Source organism: Ctenocephalides felis, unplaced genomic scaffold (genome assembly GCF_003426905.1).
Source record: "Ctenocephalides felis isolate EL2017-DRISC unplaced genomic scaffold, ASM342690v1 CF-g0.4_SCAFFOLD_01886, whole genome shotgun sequence".
Lineage (NCBI taxonomy): Eukaryota > Metazoa > Arthropoda > Insecta > Siphonaptera > Pulicidae > Ctenocephalides > Ctenocephalides felis.
In genome coordinates, this window is record NW_020538040.1 from 82,229,875 (window position 1) to 82,252,950 (window position 23,076).

General features: G+C 27.7%; 1 protein-coding gene across 1 annotated transcript in view; it reads right to left on the minus strand.

The window, feature by feature from the left end:
* The window catches only part of LOC113378721 (complexin), a 548,906-nt gene that overhangs the window by 420,265 nt on the left and 105,565 nt on the right, over window positions 1-23,076 (minus strand). Inside the window, exon 2 of the mRNA XM_026619288.1 lies at window positions 8,044-8,068. The gene's annotated coding sequence lies outside the window, so the exon portion shown is untranslated. The remainder of the gene's footprint in view (window positions 1-8,043; window positions 8,069-23,076) is intronic.

Consider the following 23,076-nt stretch of genomic DNA (forward strand, 5'->3'; position numbering starts at 1 on the left):
ACAAACGTTATTACGGATTCAGCAACACCATAAATGCTGAGCCACTAGGCTCGCAGCCTGCCGAGCCAACGATATCTTTAGGGCAATAAATTCATGAGCTCCTGATCGCCCAAACATGACGCCAATGCATCGTTCAAATGCGGTGGAGCCGCCGGTAGAATTGCGCTCTACGAGTCGCACCGAAATAGACGTGGGCAAGTGACACACTAAACCAAGCAGGACCGATTTTGCCACAGTTCGGTAGGTCGATGGGATAAACAATATTCAAATGTGTTACTGCAATAATGTTTTGTCAGGGTTTATTTAAAGTTACTTGTCAAATAATAAATATATAACAGCGTGCTCTATCAAATTTTGAATAACTACAATTTAATGTTACCATTCGATTAAAAGAAACTCAGAACATTTTACTAACATATAACTAAAGCAATTAACTAAATCTTATAAATTATGGCTTCAATAGACTTTATTTTCTTAAATATTGTAAAGAATATTGATGTTTTTTTTTTTGATCACGTCATCAACGAATTAATGTTATGAAACTAATATACTGCAAGACCATACTGATATTATTTAAAAAAACGATTTAACAATTATACTGTAAAATATGAAATAAACTTATAAATAATACCAAACGAGTAAGCTTTAATCTTCAACATCATCATAAGTATTTATGTTTTTTGTATCACGAAAATTTTTCAACGTTATGCAGAATTTGTACCAGAAATTGCAATTGGTATCTACCAAGTAAAATTTAAAACGCACATTATTGAAAATCTGAATAACTGTAACATAATTTTAAAATATATAAAATTAAAAAAGCCTTATGCAAATAAAATATTTAAGGGGGTATTCTACTGTAGAGTCATGAATTTCGCCCGGTTTTTGAAGCGCTGTATAAAGGAAACAAATAATATTTTTACTATCGATTTTTTTATCATTTTTTTATTGATATTTCATTATTACATCAAAAAATTATTAAATAAAAAAAATTAAAATTCACAAAGTTATGAGCAGTCAAAGTGGAGGTTCCCAAAAAAAGAGGGTGTCCTGGCGTACATGATTCCAACCCTCCTGGTGATTTGAAACATAAAAAATAGAAGTATTCTTAATTATAATAAATGCCGCTATCGTATGAACCTTGGATAAGTTAAAAAAATTGTTTTTGTTCGAATGGCGGCAGTTTGAAAAAAAAATTATTTTTTTTTATGTTTTTTTAGCAATTCCGTGTTTTTTAAAAATACTAAATAAAAAGTTATAGTTTTGGGCAAGGTCCATACGATAAAGCGATGTATAGTAATTTGAAGTAAATCGGTTCATTAGAACTCGAGATATCCTTACCGCCAGCTCGAAAAAAGTAGTTCCGAGAAAAACGCGTTCAAAGTTTTGAGACAAGTCGGACCCGAACCGAGGCCACGTCACTAAAACGACTATAACTCGGGAAATAACAGTAATTTTGAAAAATCCTTTTAATGACATATATTTGAATAACTAAACTTTAAAAATATGAAAAAAAAAATTTTTCGATTTTTTCAAAATTCTACAGTAGAATACCCCCTTAAATGTTAAAAGAATCAATTTAGTAATGCTTCAGTATACGATAGATACGTTGAAATTTTAACAACTCAACTCTTTGACTTCTGCTGCATAAAATAGCAATCTCATGAAACGTTGATAGAGATAAACAAAATTTACATGATTCACAAGTTATATTAGTTAACAAAGTACTAAAATTTAACTTATACTTGAGGAACTTATTTAAAAAGTAATAGATCAGATATAATTTGGTACGAGCTACATATATTTGAGAATCAACTAACAAAGAATCGATTACAATTTCATATTATTGGAGAGAATTCTTTCTTTATGGGGCTGCAATAATATAAATGCAACAATTTTTACGTAGCAGGCAAAAGTAATTTTTTTTTTATTGCAATAAAATATATTTGATAAACGTTATAATTTATTGTATTCAAAACTCTTGGTTTGAAACGTTTGAAGCTATAGAACATTTTTATACTATCATGAAAAAAAAACAACTCATACAAGCAAAACTTTGAAAAAATAGCACCTACATACATCTTTAAAAAAAAGTATGCATGATAAAGATATTAGAAATATATATTCTCGTAGATCTGGCTTACTAATTTGTTTTTTATATACTTATAATTTTCATCTATATCACGAATAATCTTTCAGTTATCAACGAAATTCATGAGAATGAGAAGTACTGCTCCAACACTACCAATCGAATGTTATTTATTTATCACTCAGTGTGGCATGTGCAATTACCGATTGGCGCCGTAGAGCAAGAAATACGTTTGGTATGTTTGTTTGCTGTTAATTATTAACGATTTGAGATTAAGCTTAGAAGCGACGACTATCTGATATTTGTCATCTATGTAGAAGACTAATTACTTGATAATATTTAACTCACTTGTAACTCACAGACAAATCCAATCATACTAAAAGTTGTTTGTTTAAATCAAAATGATCCAGAAAACTTGTCGGATTGACATTCAAAATTTATCACATGTACTTGATTAGTGTTACGTTTTTTGTAATCTTTAGATATTTAAAATTGTGACTTTTATTTGAAAATCAACTTAAAATTTATTTGTATTTTTTATAGTACACGAATGCGAGTGTATGTTCTAAAAGTGCACGCTGTTATTTTAAAATTCAATAAATTTTCATAATTAAATCACTTGTTTTCTTTATAATAAAATAATGGGTAGTATTGCCCTGTGGCAGATCCGTGAACTGAGTTAAGCTCCAACTCTATTCGCACCGCAATGGCCTAAATGGGCTATTTTCAATTAAAAACATATTTTCGATCTATATTTTTAAGTAAAAATTGATATCACTACTGCATGATGTCTGGTTATCCACAGCGGCGTGTGAAAGCTCATGACCTCATCCACACAAGATGACGCGCTTAGCCATTACGCCATTAAACAACTATGATATTACAAGATATTTTTTTTTTGAAACAATGGCTCTATTTTTGCGCAAAGTTTCTGAAAAATCTTCAAAAAAAAAAATAAAAAGTAATAATTATTTGCAAAGAAATGGCCCGTCCGATATTTGCCAAACACTAACAGCACAATCCTAAGTGAGGCTAATCTTTTAGATCTTCAAAATCAGTTTTTTGGTAAAATTATTGAAAACTAGCTGTAAGTGGAATTCTGTCTTAAGGCAATTAAGGCATCGTGCCTTAAGGCAAATTGCTGGAACTTTTCGTACCGCAATTCAAAATTCGAGTAATTAAAAATAATCAATAATAATCAATAAAAGTTGATCAATGGTTTGAAACTTTTAATAGACTTTCGAACCATATTAAATCATCATAAATCATTCTATCTTGAATAATTTATTTTGAAATATTTTGGAAATTCTGAACTTTTTTTCAAAGTAATCGTACTGCTTTAACTGCATAAAGAAACTGCAGAAATATAGAAGCGCGTAAGCGCCGCGTCGCCTTCTAACGCGTAAACATTGGTACGGAACCCATAGAAATGTAAACAAAATTTATACTTATTGTTAAAATCTCTATAAAATATCTAATTATATGATGTGCATATGCCTAATGTTTATTTTTGACCGCCAAATGACTCATTTTTTACTACTCAGTCGTTGCACCTGCCTTTCCAAAAAATTGAACAGTTCTTTACTCAGTTAATACAAATAAAATGTTTTTTTGAATTATTCAAATCGGACGATCCGTTCTGTAAAAAACTGAGCTACCGTTTTTGGCACTTTTTGCCCCGTATCTTCGGAATGGCTAAACCTGCCTTCGCCAAAAACTAATCAGCACGTCTCCTTCTCAATACGAATCGAATGTTTTTTGAATTATTCAAATCGCTTCATCCGTGTTACCGAAATCGTCGACGAAAATTTGTATCCGCACATACATACACACACACATACATCCATTTTTTCTAAGGTATGCCAAAATGTTCAGAAGGATTTTATGAATATATAATTATATTTAATTTATATAAAAATTTTCAATTTCGATTTTTATATAAATTAATTGTTTTAGAGAGGTTAATAAAAAATATCAGGTATGAAGATATTTGTTGAAAATGGACGAATTTTACCATAAAAATATTATATAAAAGCTATTTCCAAAATTATGAAAAACAAATATCAAACTTCATCAAAAATATGTATTGTGTTTCTGTATATACGCAGCGTTCTGGAAAATATTTTTAACGTAGTTTATACAGGGTTCAAAATTGTAAACTATATAATTCCACAAAGCAATTTCCTACACGCGCAATATTTCGCAGTTGCAAATCGCACGATAAAGTTACGAATAGAGCACGAACTTGCCGCTAGAAAAATTTTCAATTCGTGTCTAGAGCCAGCACCGAGCGAACATTACCTTCATCCAACTCCATAATGTATACTTGTCGACGAGTGCAACTGACAATATATAATTGATGAGACTGTAAACAACTTCAACTATTTTTGAAGAAATCCGCCACATTTCCAGCGACGATTTTCCGACCGACATAGGCACTGCCGGAGCGCGAGTTTTAAAAGCTTTTCCTAAATCCATAATCTATTTTGACATATTTCAGAACGGCTGTCTAATACGCCGTTGTAATGTGAGGTGAAAGGTATATTATGATTTTGCTTCTCATGCATGCCTTGGCAGGAACAACCGAGAGATAAAACTTGAATTGTGTCAAAATTTATATTTACGAACTTGATATTTATGAACAGGCTTTGCTCCTAAATGGCTGATAAAATAACTATTTAATTTGAATTTCAAAAGATCATGACAAAACAAAAGCCTTAACAATGCCTTTTTGAATTAGAGATGCCTAATTAGAGATTACCTATATTTTATTTATTTACTGTCTTCCTATTTACTATCTATTAATGGATCATTTTGTAATTGTTGTGATATTTTAATCGTTGATTGTTCAGAAGGTTGCCCCAAAAATTGTTTTTCTAGTTCTGATTCATTTTTATTATCTTTAGAAGAGTATTTTTTTACTTTTTTATATTGTTACAGCAATGCCCGCGAAAGGTATAGTAGTAATAAAATTTAATTTTAAGTAGAAAACTAAATTTATACTTATTGACAGACGGAAATTTATACTTGCCGGAGCCAGTTTCATTCGGCTCAATTTCATTTTATTTTAAATTCGTATACCAAATACATAATTTTGGTTTATTGTTATTTGCAGAAACAAAAAATATCTTAAAATCTTAAATCAAAACCAATTTATATATACGCAGTCAGAAACTATGGTATTTTATATATAATTTGATTTATGTATAATTTATATATACGCAGTCAGAAACTATGGTATTTTATAACGTAACGGTCAAACGAAATGACGTATGTACGGGGTCTAGATAACCTGGCATCGTGCAGCAGCGATATCCGTTTTCACTTGATAATATAAAATCACAATGAAGAATTTACGGATAACATACCATTTAGTTAGTATTAAAGAGGTATGGAGAACTGCTTTAAACAGAATTTTGCTCTCAAATTGAACTATTATTATCACCATTTCAATTACTACATAGTGCAATTGACAACGTCAACTTTGCCAAAATTATAGTCATAATGACTATTATTTATGAGTATTTAGAGACAGAGAGGTTTCATAGAGCCAGAGAGAAAAGTTTTATAGAGAATTTATTAATATATAGCATTTTTTCGCGAATTTAATTTTTAGGTTGTGTAGTAATATATGAATACTTTGAAAATACTTAAACTTTTAAGAATCACTATTTATTATACTTGATTGTGTTTCTCATTGAAAATAGGCCATTTCGAACACTGCGGTGTGAAATGGCAATGGAAAATTTCTCACACTATTCTTCCTGAATCGAGTTGGAGTTTAACTCAGCTCACGAACCTGGTCTAAGGCAGTACTTAGAATACTGCTAATCCATAGAACTGCACTTATACCCATAAAATAAATAAACCCCATAAAACAAACCCATAAAATAACCAAAAATCATTCAAATGCTGAGTTTCAGTATCAATCAATATTCACCAAAATATTTGTAATTAACAGATCATGTAATTTTAGTGCATTTCTATAATTTTTTTTCAACGTTGGAATCTAATTTCATCTCAGTGGTTATTAACAAGATTCTCTTTGGGGAATCTTAAGAACAGTGGGTGAGACCATAATTATACCTCTTAAATATCCACAGTATTTAACCGGAAAAAAAACATGAGAGCGCAGATTAAGAGAATTCCGAAGTCAACTATGAAAATTTCCTCTAACCAGATTTCGTGGATTTTAATTAAAAAGTGCAATGCTATGCAGATAACTCGGTGACAACGTCCGCGAAAAAATGCATTCTTAAAGAATCATGTATTTAAAAGTATATTCGTCTACGTTTTGCAAGATAAATTTAATTTTAATTTTTTTAAAGATATTATCTAGATTTATAATCAAATATAAATACAATGTAATATAAATAGGTACCCAAATGAAAGTTAATGGTTTTAAATTGCAATCTAAAAATAAAACCAGATAGATTTATATTGTAATTACTGCATAGAAAAGCTTCAATACAAATTCTATTTCTATTTACAGATTATATTCATAATTGAGTTTTTTTTTAATTATTATTAATGCTTCAATTTTTTCGAGAGCTATCAAATTTATATGTAATTAAATTCAACGAATTATAAAACATAATATATACTGGTGAGCAAAAAATTATGAATAACAAAGTAATAATTTAAAAATATTTTTATAATTGTTCATTTAGAATAAATATTATAAAATAATAATGTAATGTAATACTATTTTTTTGTAAATCTTCAATATTCAGTTGCGTGTAATATGAAACATAAATGTGATGATTTATCATTATAACTATATACAAACAATTCTTTATAGATTTATTTTATAGTAGTTGTTAGTATAAAAGTTATAATAGTAATAAATATTGTAATAGACGCAACTAAATATAGACATATACAAAAAAGAATATTACATTACATTGTTCTATTAAGATATTTACTTCAAATTCACAATTATAAAAAAATATTTTTATAATTATCACATTAACTTCTAAAAATTTTTATGTATTTGAGAAAACAGAAATTGACTGAAATATAGTTTAACCCTTTCGCTATGAGACTGTTTCAGACAAAGGCCACACTGCTGTACAAGCCAGCAAGCCTCCCAAGTATTATATTTGTTACGCAAAATATTAATTTTCCTGAAAATATATTTGAAAGTTAAAACTACACTTTTAAAAAATGAAATAAAAAATAAAAACCGCAGTAAAAATTAACTTTCATAATAATTTACCACAGATGTCAAATATTGAAGCACTTGATGTCGTTTATATGCGACACTCGATCGTATCGAAAGGGTTAAATAATAATAATTAAATATAGGCTTAAATAATAAATTCATGAATATGTTATGACAATAAATCATAAGAATTGCGATAAAGAGCATTGTTATAAAAAAAATTACGATTACCTTTCACATGATTTCAACAAATTTACTTGAAGTCTATCGAATAGTAGTAAATCGATATGTGATAAATAAAAAAAATGAATAAATAAAAAAGTCGTTTACATGGTAGTTACTGAATATCATGTATCATATCTTCAAAGAATATTTGAAACGCAGCGAATTTAATTTTTGATCATAGATATATTATAGATCCTCTCATCTATCTACTATCTACTAACTTATGATTTCATTTGCATGTGTTTCCAATTTCATTACAAAAGTCGTAAAATATAAATTGATTCATCACGTATAATTCATTCCTCCCTTACAAAACCCTTCATATTATTTCGACAGGACCCACATCTCACGTTCCAAAACCAGTAAAGAAGAAGAAATATGGCTCGTCTACGTTTGATAAATGGACCTCGATGATACTTTGAATTGTAATTTAATACCCAGACCTTCTGAAGGAATAGATAATGTGCACGAAACAGCGAGGAAACGATTCTAATTAAAATATATTAAGGCAGAACAGAGCTTTGAAGAGATGTCAAGTCAAAATGTATACTGATGCATGACTTACCACGAGTAGTCCGCGCGGAAAGTATCTGAAAGAGAAAAGCAGAAGTTAGTTAAATGATTAAAATTGTCCGCTTCGTGTTCAAGACAACAAATTGCGTACGGGCTCAGAAAAGGTCACTAACAGACTTAAAAGGAATTGCTAATTTATTGGAAGCTACATTTCTTAATTAAAATTAACTCGAAATAAATGCATTATATGAAGACTATACATAATATTCTAAAGACCACAGTTGAAGGTACATGCAGACCATACATATCATAATATACAATAATTGTTTGCATGCAGTGTTCAATACAAAAAAATATTTACATTTTTTTTTTTATTGGCCTCGCTTACATGCATTTAGCCACCTACAACATTTCTTTATTTATTCAACATTATTTTTAACTCAATTTCTTACTTCTAATTCTAATCAATTTGAACTCAACATTTCAAATTCTAACTCAAGACATTATTTTACTTCAAATACTTCTTCTATTTATTCGTTTTTACTCATTCTTCTAAATCCATCTTCTTCATTTTTCTACTAATGCTATTGCGTCTTCTTTTATTTTTTTTTTTTTTAGCTTGATACTATTTTTTTATTCATACATACTAACTTATTCAATTACAATTCTATATTATCATACACAAATTCATTATTTCATTAGAAAGTGCCTGGAATCGAACCAACGATCTCTGGCATGTGAGTCGGACATGCTAACCATGAGCTATGTCCGCCACTACTTACATATTATATGTATATAGTATATAACCATAATAACATGCTCGGTTTTAAAGTCACATTTTTATTTTATTTTTTTTATTTATTTGAACAGCGATCAGAACTTATGAGTCCTATGAGCTGTTGTGATAAATCTCTTACAAACTACGTTTATTTTATTATAGATGGCAACCCAAACAGTTGTCATATCTCTATGTGATAAATTTTAATATTACAATTATTGTAATAATGATGATTTTTAAGTAGTGCAGCAATGCCGTATCAGAGCTGTTTTCACTTGGAATCATATGTCCTATCCTATCTAAATTTTCAAGTGAAAACCGTTGTCACTACTGCTTGACAACAGACTCCTCGAAGCGGATTCGAACCCGGGACCCCTGATCCAGGTCCAGTCGTTCTAGCCACTTACATACGAGCAAGCCCTCAAGTTTCATTTAATTTAATAGTGTACCAAGATTGTGTGCACTATTAAATTAAATAGTGTACTGCTATGTCATTGACTATGACATAACAGTACACGTCAGACGAATTTGATACTTAATGATTAAACCACAACAGACAATAAATAAATTTATTTAATGTAATATTACAGTCAATATAATAAAAAATTAAAGGGTAGTAAGTCCAATAACATATTACCCTCATGATAAAAATACAACATACAACTCAATTTTTCTTACAAATTTATTTTTTCTAACAAAACTGCAACTGTCTTATTAATAAAAATAAAGTCAGGAACATGATGATATTTATATCATCAATTTATAAAGAATTGGATAAGAAATTGAAAAGCAATTTCAGAAAAATAAAATAAATTTGATATAATTTTATTTTGTTATTTAGTATTAGTATTGATATAATGATTAAATTGATGCAAAAACGAGTGGTGCATGGCATTGTGCCTGAAGGCGAATCGCTGGAACTTTTTGTACCGTAATTTATTTTTTTTATTAATTTTCAAACTCACTTAAGTCGTCTGATTCAAATTAACAAAAATGTCAATATGAACATTGTCAACTTCGTCAATTCAATCCAAGAACATTGGTTTGAACTATATAACGGAATCCATAGAAATAAATTGAAATGTACATATATTAATTAATTTAGATAATATTACTGTGAAATTTTTTAAAATCGGAGTTGCATATGTCTAATAATCACTTTTGACAGCCAAATTCTTATTTTTGAGACTGTATCTTACAAAGCGTTGAACCTCTTTTCTATTTTAATCAAATTAAATATTAATTCGTTTTGTTTTAAACAAACTATAAATCATATTTACGGTTTCTATTTGATTTTGTGTTTTCTAAATAAATTGAGCGTTTTATCTATTAAAAAAAAAAATGGAATTTGAAACATATATACGTCTTTTTAGTTTTTCTTTAATTAACTGAATGATTGTCTGATATTTTTTGTTCATAGTTTATATGTTGTTATTAAAATATTATAAACAATACGTTATTATACATTTTACATTATATTGCCAATAAACATTTTGAAGTTTCTTTCCAAATAATTAGTTTGACGATATCTATTATTATTACTATTTTGTGATAAACAAAAATTGTAAATGTAAAGAGAATTTTAATGGAATGTTAATATTCTGAAACAACATTGTCAACATCATAAGATAGAAAATAACTAATATGTTTTATATAAATTTCCAGGTAATTTACTGTTAAGAAATAAATACTAATAATATTATTACCAAATTAAGTAAAACTTAAAATAGAAAGTTGAAATAATATAGATAAATTCTAGTAAAAATGAACTACTTGTGCATGTGCATACAATATACCGACATTTCAAATATGTAATAAACAATAGATATTTCAATAATTCATTCCATTATATATATATATATATATATATATATATAAATTACTATTGAAAACTATAACTATATAAAATAGTCAAGTAGAGAAACTATTGTATTCTACTAAGTATTCTCGCATAAATATCGCATGCAATCAAAACTTTCTGAATAATCTAAAACAAAAATTGCTTCTACATCTATCGCATCTTTTTTTTTCAGAAAAATCCGGACGATTGTATAATACTCGAAGAATTTAAAAAATGAGAATACGGACGCGAGTGAGATTCCTGAAGAACCTCTTCTCCAGTTATTTACACTGAACTAACTTCTCAAATACGAACTGGTATAATAACTTTTTGGCGTCGAGAGCCCGAAGTTCAATGAACACACATTTCTATGCCATAATTTAATAATATCTCTCTCCTCGAGATATGGAAATTCAATTTCACAGTGAAACTGTATAGATTTACGCATACAGTTTGACTTAGTTCCACGACCAACGGTAGAATATGGAATATTTTTCAAATGTCACACAATTCGACTGTTATATATATATATATATATATATATATATATATATATATATTTATATATATGTAACATTTGTTATTGAAAAATATCAAATCAAAAAATCTAGGGGCCTTTTGTCAGTCTTATTATACTCTTAAGTAGAAAAATTTAAAAAACTTGAATATGAACATAAAAATTGAACTACTTTTGGTCTTTTCTTATAAAATTTTGTGTATGTCTTTTCAAGTACATATTGCTTCCGTATTTGAGGTGAAATTGCTTCTAGATTGAACTCAAAATATGACTGTAGTAAAACGTATATTTCCAGGCAAAATCTCAAAAGTACGTCTCTCCTTCAAACAATATTGTGAACTCAACTTGATTCTTTGCAGTGGAAATGTTATGAATTTAATATAGTAAATTCATTGAATTGCAACATGAGTTAGTCCCAGTACCATTAGAAACCACAGATATTCATTATTGATATTGAGTTAAATATTAAGCATACGGTAAATGTTAATGAAATCATTTAATAACACTCCCATAAGTTGTTGAAAATTTAATATTTGCAAACAAAAAATTTTGTTACGTTATTTTATAGAATTTACGTTCAATAGGTCAAACGGTTATTAAAAGTTCACCATTGCAATGAAAATATAATTCCCGTTTTATATGATTATCAATTTATTATTGCCCTATTTTCATACACATTCTGTAATTAAATCGCTCTATGCACAGCATTATATATAGCAAAAAATAAAATTCTTTTTTTTTGCAACATTCATTTTGTAATGAAATCAATAAAATTATCTGAGCACTATATTTGATATATTTTCATTATTAGAATTTCTCAAAGCTCTCCGAGCTGGGTAACGAGCTTGGAATCTTTGGATTGGAAAGCTAAAAATTTCTTCTTTAAGCCTCGATGACTTAGTTTTTGTTAAATTTACTAAATATATCATTGAGTAGCATTGCAGTTAATTCTGTTATTTATTTAAGTTAATGTAAAACATTTTAAATTGCTATTGGCGATTAATTTAGTTTAATAGACAAGTAAAGTATTGATAGTATTAATGTCACACTTTTGTTAGTAACGACCTTTATCGTTCACAATATATTTACTGCATCTAGGCGACAATAAAGTGAAATAAATACATAAACTGTTGAGATTTTATCACATATCAGAAAGCGTAATCTGTATTTAAACCGCGAACCATAATATTTTTTCATAGTTCGAACTGCAACGGAGTGCACATATATTTTATTTCTATAATGTCATCGTAAAAAATATTGAATTACTTCCCTTCAAGAACACGTAGCAAATATATCATAAAAAATAGTTCAGATTCAATTAAAGTTGCAATAAAATATTTATTGCATATAATAATTATTTTTTAATTAATTTGATTGTTATTTATTTCACAAACGGTAATTTAAATATTCAGGCTACACTGTTATTGTAAAACTTTTGCTTTCGCAACCTAAACTGATGTGTTTAAGAACTGTTACTCGCAAAATTTAAGTATATAATACAAAATTTAATAGACAGAGTATGACAAAATTGTTTATCTAAATATTTTAAGACCAAAACATTAAATGAAATGAAACAAATTTTCAAAATTCTAGCGTAATTGAATTTTGTGGATTCACTATAAAATGGTTTAGTAATATTGATATGTTCAATAAGAAATGATCCCTACAATTTGTAGGTACTCTATGCTTATAATTTGAATAATTTTTTTATAGCCAATACTTTTTCAACATAAATCACAACTAAAAGCCCTATATAAGCAGTGGTGATAATATTTCTACTTCGTGAAATGTAGGTTCTTAAAAAAAAAACAACGGAAATTTAAAAGGAAATCTATATTTGATGTGTTTTTATTATTACAAGCTCTCCAATACGACTGATCATCATTTTAATGCAGTATTATCGATTGAAACTAATTTTAAGTAAATTTTCAGGTAACCAAAATAAAACCTGGAAAATCAAAACTCTACCTCCTTAGTGAACAAAAAAGCTTCAAAATAAAATAGAGTTTTCAAAAATAAATAGCGATAGCTTAATGAAATAGATATATTTGAAATATTTTTGTTAATATTTAATATTTTGCATAAAAACTTATAACTTCAGTGAACATTTAGAGGTTGTTATTATTAAGAAAATTGAAAAAACATTTTTTTAAATTATCATATAGTTGACTTCAATGTGAGTAAAACAAATTAAAAATAATACTGATTCGATCAGCACAACTGGAGAAATCAGATCAGCACAACTTCATAGAACTTGAGCAAAACATCCATATTTCAATCGTAAATATTTACTTAAAAAATTTTTTCAGCAAATTCCTGAAATACGTGCCAAATGATTTTATGTACAATATCTGTAAGAACAAATTCAAACAATTCTAAATTGTCAAAATCTGGTTGATGCGCGGTTTGTAAAAGAATGACCCATATATTCATAAAATTACTAATTACATTATATTATGATATCTACAATGAGCAATTTACATCTAGTGATATAAAATTGTTTAAAACATTATTGTAATAAGTTTTTTCTCAATTTTGATTCTTGAACAAAATCGAACCTATGTATCACATGACCAATTATGATGCCTTAGCCTAGCGTGTTTCAAGACAACCCAGTGGTTAACCATTCCGTTTTTGATGAGATTATATTAGATATATTTTTAATAGCGATGTGAATATACATTTCGGAAATGTCACGAGAGGTTATATATATATATATATATATATATATATATATATATAAAATTTGAAGTATATTTTTAGTTGTTCGAAAGCGTTGACCGCAACACGAGTTTGCACTTTACGCCACTTCTGGCGCCAATAAAACACACGAATCACAATTGAATCGGATTCGGGGATGCGCAAATAACGCGGATTTAAATCCAATACGATGAGTATATGATGCTAAAATCAAATTGCTAAAGTTTTTATTTACTACCACTTCTACTTTTCCCGCACACTCAGCTATATTCCATTATAGAGCACATTTATTTTTCAATAACTTTACTTGATCGTTGGTCAGTTTTGACTATAACATCAATATATAGATAGGGTAAAGTGGGGCACAAAGATCATCACAACACATAACACATATTAAACAAACGACTATATCGAACTATGTTCATTAAATTCCCAGTTAACTCTAAATTATAAGAATGTGTTTTTTTTATTATTATTCTAAAATTGGTCATTTTTTTAATTTTAAAGGAAATTCACGAAATAATACCTACAATATTTAACTAATACAAAATATAAATTTCATGGGCACATTTGCGACAAAGATAAGACTGTATATGAACCTGATTTAGTATTCCGTTAAAAACATTCACCAAGAGAGTTGAAATAACTATTTATTTAATTTATTTCTGAGTAAAGTTTCCGTTGTTCCTTTTTACACCGCCCACATATGTAAGCTATTGTAGAGGTTATTTAAATAAAAAATTGTCGGATCTAAAAAAAATTAACAATACATCTTATAAAATAATTAAATAACGTATACCTAAAAATTATATTAAGGTCACGTAAACTAAACAACAACGCTTACAATAAAAACAACAAAAGAAAATACTTTTGTTATAGATTTTAAAACAAGGTCGTTTGTCTCCTAATACGACATTGGTTAATTTACTATCATAGCTTTACCCTTTTTCTTTCAAGTATTGTTGTTAAAAAAATCCTAATTTTATTTGTTTTTGAGATATTGGAGGTAGACTCATGTAATAAATTTAAAAGTAGTATTTAAAAATAACGATGTTTTTATTTAAATATTAAAAATAAATTGTATGAAGGTCAAACTTAAAAAATGTTAATTATTATTATTTGATAATTTTATATGAATGTATTCAAATTATTTATTAGGTCATTCAAAATATAACAATCAAAAACATAACTGAATATTTTATTGCTTTAGATAATTAATTAATAATGACACATAGTTTATAGCAAAATTAAATACAGATTTATAATACATTGATGTCAAAAATATAATATGATAAATTGAATATCGCGCGACAAAATATCAGGGAACTATAGTTGCAATTATTGCGTGACATATTTAGAAACAAATTAATAATATAAATAAATTATAAATCTATATATTCATTTGCTATTAAACTTAGTTAGAATAAGCTGGGCGCGGATGTGCCAGATTATGAAAGAGACCGTCGTCATATCAAAAAACCATACTGATTTTGGATAGGGTCCAAAAGTAGAAAGATGAAGTATGTTTGTACGAACAAGTTTCCATTATTGAATTAAGTCAGCGCCTTACATATTAAAGCGCCCTACATGATTAAAGGTCGTATTTGTTTTTAAAAGTGTGCAATGGGTACGGTTGTGACACGTAGTTTATGTCCTTTTCGGATGTAGATTTCACAAAGATTTATTGTTACTATTGTTCTAGAAAATATTTTTTGTTTTATATTGTTATATTTATAAGCTTTGTATGAATAATTATGTTTTGTCAAGTTACATATTATAGTTATAAACGACAATAAAAAAGTCGTTACAAACTATTTTCGTGTTTATATCTATTTTTTATCTGATGTCCATGCTTGTTACAACTCGCCTTTTTTTGAATTTGAATAATTAATCGAATTTAAGGACAGTGTTGAAGTATTTGCATGTAGAGAAATACCTACTATTTAATGTAATTTTATTCCGGATAACTGGTAAATCAACAAAATTATATTAAAAAAGTGGCACAATCGTACACAGTCTCTCCTAATACATTTTAGTACTTTGATATTGATTTGTTAATTTATGACAATATATGTAAAAGAAGTACAAGTTTCAATAAAATCAAATTATATTACACGAAAAAATTTAGGCATGTACTTAACTGTGTGGTCCTTCTGAAAAATTCCATTTTGAAAATAATAACCAATACAACAATTATTTAAATCAATAAATAAATAATAATCTATTTATTATTATATTCTAATTGTAATCTTGGAGGATAACATTATTATATGATATGGTAGTATAAAAAATATCCACCATCTGCTCGGACAATAATAAAGCCAAGTACTTGATTCGTATGGTTGGAAATAAATGGCCATTGGCCGCTCTTGAACGCAATCGTAAACTACATTATACGAGAGTTCAAGTGAACGATATCGGTTATTTTGACGGCAGATAAAATACTTTATTAATAAAAGAGAACACAAGGAAGCAGTACGATCTTGATCTTATTTATAGTTGCGTTAAAATTATATCTGCCGATGTTTATCACCGCACATTCTTGAGTGTCATACATTATTCGTTTTGATTTAGAGAAGTGAATAGTTGCTATATATGGATGAGATATAAAATGGTAAATTCGATGTCCATTAGACATATTTTGTAGAGATATTTAATAATACTAACAAATACATGTCAATTTTTTATTGAGCACCGGTAACAATTCATATCATATATCCATATGGTTATGATTACTGCATTTTATTACTGCGATAGAATTTACATAAATTTTACATTGAAAAGGTACAAGCTTAATTTATTTTATACCACATTAATAATAAACATAATTGAAAAATGAATGTACGGATTTAGCTCTGTAATTAAATAAATAATGAATTATTTATTAAAAAGCGCGGTAATAATAGAGCAAAATAATCAATCAAAAATGTGTCAATTTCATTTAAATGAAATTAGTTTCTGATTAGCCGGACATTTTCAAGGACTTTTAATATGTCCCAGGACCATTTATATGTGGCATGCCTTGCAGTGGGTAAACCATTCATATAATTTGTGGTATTTAAAATTATTATTATTAAAATTAATATAAAATTAAAACAACTTTGTAAATATTTTTTAGATACCGTTAACAAAGAATTGCTGAATAATACGAGTACACAATCCGTATATTAAAAATAAAGATTTGTATTTATCTCTTTCTTTTATTTCGACGACTGACTGAAAATCGTTATTCAAGATATGTCTCAAAGTCGCGCAAAAAATCTTATTATATATATATATATATATATATATATATATATATCATAAAAATGGAGCTCTCGATCAAATGATTCGGTAAAACTCGAAAACGGCTAAACCGATTTGGCCAATCTTAGTCTTGAACAATTCGTGCCAATCCAAAGATCTCATTTGCATAATTATATACTCATTGGTATTTATAAAACATTTTCTAGGTTATATTATTTTTTATTTATGTTATTCTAATTCAGAATCTAAATTTGGTATCGATCAAGGGGACATTTTGTCGAATAACATTTTCCCAGTTATAATGTCCTAGAATTTATTGAAGAATAGATAGTAATATATGAAGGTCTGGGATTAAAAAGGTCCACCACCAATGTGTCAAAAACCAGTAAAGTTAGGCATTGTTTAACAGCAATATTTGAAAGTAGAGGAAAAAAGATGTATAACCAGCTATAACCTTGATTCTCATGACTTTGCTATCGGGAGATAAAGGGTAATCGTTGAAAATCTATAATACTTTTTATTAAATTTACTTTAATTCATCGAATGTTACTTGCAACTTTTCAAAAAGCAGGTCAAAGAAGAAATACTTAATTTATTTTCTATCTATCCTCGCAGAAATTTAAAAATTTTGTATAAGCTCAGTAGTATTATTTATAGTTATACACAAAATCCTGAATCCGAAAAGAATCTGAAAGACTTGAAACGTAATCAATAAGTCGAATGACCAAAAAAGACTTGGATTGGTTTATACCATTTTTATAGAAAGTGCATATATCAAACCAGTTTGATTGTATTGACAAAACATAGACAAACTAATGCGGTTTATTGTTTTTATAATACCTCACTGTATGTATATAGCATTCAAACAACTCATCCTTATACACTTAAAGTATTAATATTTTTGATTCTCTAGAATTTGTTTAGAATATACCTTACTTAGCAAAACAACGTTTACCGGGTTAGCTAGTATATATATATATATATATATATATATATATATATGTGTGTGTGTGTGTGTGTAACTTGTCCCTTTGTGGCTATATATTTGTATATATTGATTATAATGAAGATGTTGACAACATTTCTCTTGATTTCATGGAACCCTTCATGTAATAATATCCACGTTTTAGTTATGTAACTAACATGGCAATACTATCGATTTCAAACGATGCATAATGTCATTACATTACATGTATGCGTTTCTCTAGATTGTCGTCTTTGAAGTAAATTGTGTCATATACAAGATGTTGAACCAGAAAACTAGAAAACTCTCTAAAGCTGAAAGTTGCAGTGTTCCAAATAATCCCCTGATCGATTCTTAGGCGAATTGTTTGGGTTCAAGTAGATCGTATCATACATTTTCCATTCCGCTGGATTTACTTTGATAAAACTTCGATAGTGGAAGTAATGATCAGATTCAAAAATGAACTGAAGGTAAATACTTCGATTGTAATTGGTGAATATTATTGACAGAAAAATAGTAAAAATTAGATTGAAAAACTTAATGATATTTAAAGTTTTATAAATATGTGATAGATTAGTAATTGCATTTCATGCCAATTAAACAATTTCTTTTTTTCAAATGCTTGTTTGAACACCAATCAGAACTTGTTATCCCTTATAATCTAGTGTTATTATTTCCTTTTGAGAAGAGATAATTAACTATTTTGCTAATAGTGGTTTTATATGTATACCCATAACATTTCTAATTTAAACTATATTTTTGTCTGCATATACAAGTGCAAACTGATATCACTACTGCTTGATACACTGAGATTGGACTCAGATAGCCTGAATGAATGAATGGAACCTGGAACCTGATCTTGTGTCTGCAAGGTCAAAGCTTTTAGCACAAAACCACGGTAAGCCTATCATATTTCTAAAACAATGTTTGAAATCGCACCTTCTCACGCATGATCCTAATTGTACAGCGTTAACATTATATATATATATATATATATATATATATATATATATATATGTGTGTGTGTGTGTGTGTGTGTGTATGAGAGAGAGAGTATTTAAATGTGAGTATGTATGCAAAATATCATTAAGTGCATTACTAGTTTTAGTTCTTCTAAAGTTAAGGAAAGTAAGTTCCATTAAAACTTAGCGCATACTTATGTATTACCAAGTTAAATCTTTTGCGCTTAACTTAGTTTTATCATTCTTTCAATAACACATATCATATATGTTAATCCATGTGTATCCATAATGATAAATTTATATAAAACTTGCAGGTTTATATAAAAATGGAAAATTTTAGTTAATACAATTTATGCATGAAAAGCGCAAAAATATTTGGAAGTAGCAACAACACATGAACATATGATATTTATATTTTTTTTTTCATTAACATATTTATACCATGGACGTATACATGATTTGATTTATTTTCAAAAATATACTGTCAAACATTATTTCATTCGTAATATTTCAATTTTTTATTAGCATATATTTTATATGATTTGGTCATAAATAGTCTTAATACTCACAAAACTTGCCTCCTTAAACTAACAGAACAAAAACTATTTCCAAAAAGTAAATTGTAATAACTAAAAACAACTAAACGACAAGCAAAACAACTAAGATATTGTATATTTGACAATATCTTATCGCCGCGTGTAATATTATCAATATTTGGTTCTAATCTAATCGTGATAAAATAGATTATGTTTTATAATAGACGTATTTTCTATAAAAATGGATACAAGGTGTTGATACAATACCAAATTTCGCCAAACTATGCCACAAGATGACATGCATGAAAATATTATTAATTATTTGTTTATAAAAGTCTTATCAAAGTTGTTAATAATTAAACTAAAAATTATATATCCATTTTTTAAGCATTAAAATTGCTTATATTATAGTACTCTGCAATATATATTAATCTCGAATCAATGTGATGTATTTTAATTTTTATGTAGAAAAATATTACACAATTTTTACCAAATTTATTTAAATATCTCGAGTAAAGTAATCAAGCGTAACATCAAAAAATTTAAATTATTTTTTAATTAAGGTAACTATTACCTAAAAAAACGAACAATTTCAATATAAAAAATAAGTGTAAGTGTCACTTTGCCTTAAGAAAAGTTGCATGTACTTTTAGAGAACATACACGGTATATGTTCTGAGAGCATGGTCCATTATTACATACTCTTATAAATATTTATAACAAAGTATTTCTTAAAGGCCTATATTATTTTTCAGGGTACGGTAAAACTACAAAATCTAACAATTTTAAAAATCCATTAAAAAATATCATTCAATTACGAAGAAGCGGCTTGACAGATCGTCGCGCAAAGCAAATCAACGAATCCTTATCAAGTTATATCTTAAAAAAAAAAAAAAAAAAAAAAAAAGTTATATCTTAAATTGATATAGTCGATACTAAGAGAACATCGACAAAAGTTCAAATTTTGGCCCACAAATTCACATATAAACAAAATGTGAAAATGTCAAATGATTTTGCAACCTGGCAAAAATAAACTATTTTAGGAAGACAATTATTCTTATAAAGTGCCATTAAAAAATCAAAGACATCATAAGAACTGAATGTACTTTTACAATTTTAAGTAATGTGGTTTCATATAAAATGTGTACTGATACTCATAGTTTTATAAATTGTTGAGATGTAAGCTTTTCCTTTGTTCTTCGTTTTCAATAAGTACATTGAAGTATTTTGTAGTATTCTCATGTAATTTTGGACACAAAATTTCTCAGTACCCATTGTCTTTTATACTTTTCGGTTGTCCACCTCTACAGATGTATCTGGATAGCAAAGCAATAATTTCTACAAGCGATCGGAATATAATTCATTTAGAACACACATTAGGTATTTAATAATAAAGCCAAGTTATAGGTCTCTCACTCTGGCATTACAGGAGTGAAATGCTGAACTGCGCATTCAGGAAATAATGAAATTCCCTAGAAATACCAGATTAGGAGAGAACAAGAAGAGTTATCACGTACGTATACGTTATGTGACTACGTGCTCGACGAGGAAGAAGCTTTTTCTAAAACTACATTGAATGGCAAAGAATACCGAAGTGCCATTCAGATAGTAGACACAAATATGTGCTTGAAACAATGTAATATTTCTCAATTATTGTACAGGAGAATCGAATAACTCACACAAAGCATAATATTGGCATAAATAATAATATATGCATACATACATATACACACTTATATATAGGGTGTCCCAGACCTTGACGTTAAGCCGAATAGGGTTATAAAATTGACCTTAACTGTTGTGAATAAAATTAGAAGAAAAATATCTTAGATTGTTTGTAAATTACGAGATTTCAAGTACAACGTAAAACTTTGGTGAAATTATTACCAATTTCTGGTTATTATTGCTATTTTTTACTATTTTTTTTTAATTTAAACTATGGAACCATTCATAGTGCATTTGGAACTGTTCAACTGTAAAAACTTTCGATGAAACTTGCCAACACATATTAGTAATTTTTTTTTTACAGTGGGACCTCCTAAATTTATATTTCAACAAAAACTCCTAATATTTGAAAACTTGGGGCTATTGTGTTATTGTTTTTGATTGCGGTCCTAGAGTGTAAATTAATTATAAGAATGAAATTATTTAGTAAAGATATTAATAAATATAAAGCAGATAAAAATATAATCGCGAGGAATAGATTTAACAAGAAATGTGTTAACTTAATGTATGTAATATTTTTTTTATCAAATATGTTGATTGCAATTAAACACATATTTATATTTTTATTTTCAGTCTAAAACCGAGATTTCAGTTATATTATTGTGAGCGTGACTATATTTAAATTGTTGTTATCCTATACCACTAATAAGGCTCAAATTGAGACTCGAAACGTACGGGAAATAAAATAAAGTTTCCTAAAAATATTTGAATTTTACTCTTCATCACCTGTATGGATATCTAAAAACTTCTTGCATTAAATATCATTACATAATACTTATGTTTGAAAGTTGTAAACTTAATTGTGTATATTATGTAAAGTTAGGACCAGAATTATTCATATTGAAAAAAATCTTGACTAAAATATATTTTTACCATTTTTATATTAACATGATATTTTTTGGTAATACCGAGCGAAAATACCGAAAAGTAGAGCCTAAAAATTTAGTGACCTGAAAAATATCAATTCGACGGGGTTATATTCAGAAAATATGGTCGGTGCGATACTGTATTCCTTACAAGCTATTATCAGGTGTCTTAATTTATATTAAGATATTAACTTTGTAAATTACTACACTCACTTTTTCATTACATATTTTTGTTGTTTGTTTTTAATTTTCTTAATTTTTTTTTGTCAATCAAAACTTTATTAAAGTTTTATATTACAAAATTGTTGAGGTTTATAAAAACAAAAAATTAAACCTAAATACAAAAATATAAATGTAAATAATGAGCAGAATATTAACAAAATAAAATTACAAAATATTGAAATAATAATTATATTTCTTAATAGATCTTTTTCCGCGTGTTGATCCAAGTGCACCCAATCATTAATGGACAAAGTCAGAGTTCTTACATTGTTCTATATACTGTATACTATATAGAAATACAATTCGACTTTCTTTTTATTTCTCAGTGATACAATCCGAGTATCTCTTTTCCAAGTAGCATGTTGCCGCTACAGCTATGCCCACGAAAGTTGGATTCGAACCCGGAATCCAAAGTTTACTTATATTGTTCGCATAGAATTGAGTAAAGTTGTAAACAGAAAATTACTTAAATTTATACACCAATTTTGATGTTATGCGTTTTTCATACTTATAATCTGGTTATAGTATAACGTTATTATAACGTAAGTTATAAAAAATCTTACGCGCCAAAACTTGTTTCACGGTATATGCAATCAAGTCATAAATTGATTTTATGATATAAGTAAACTCTGGATAGAAAGCAAAAATATACCATATTTTTGCTTTCTATATATATCTATACCATATATATCTATATATATTACTATACCATATATATCTATATATTCAT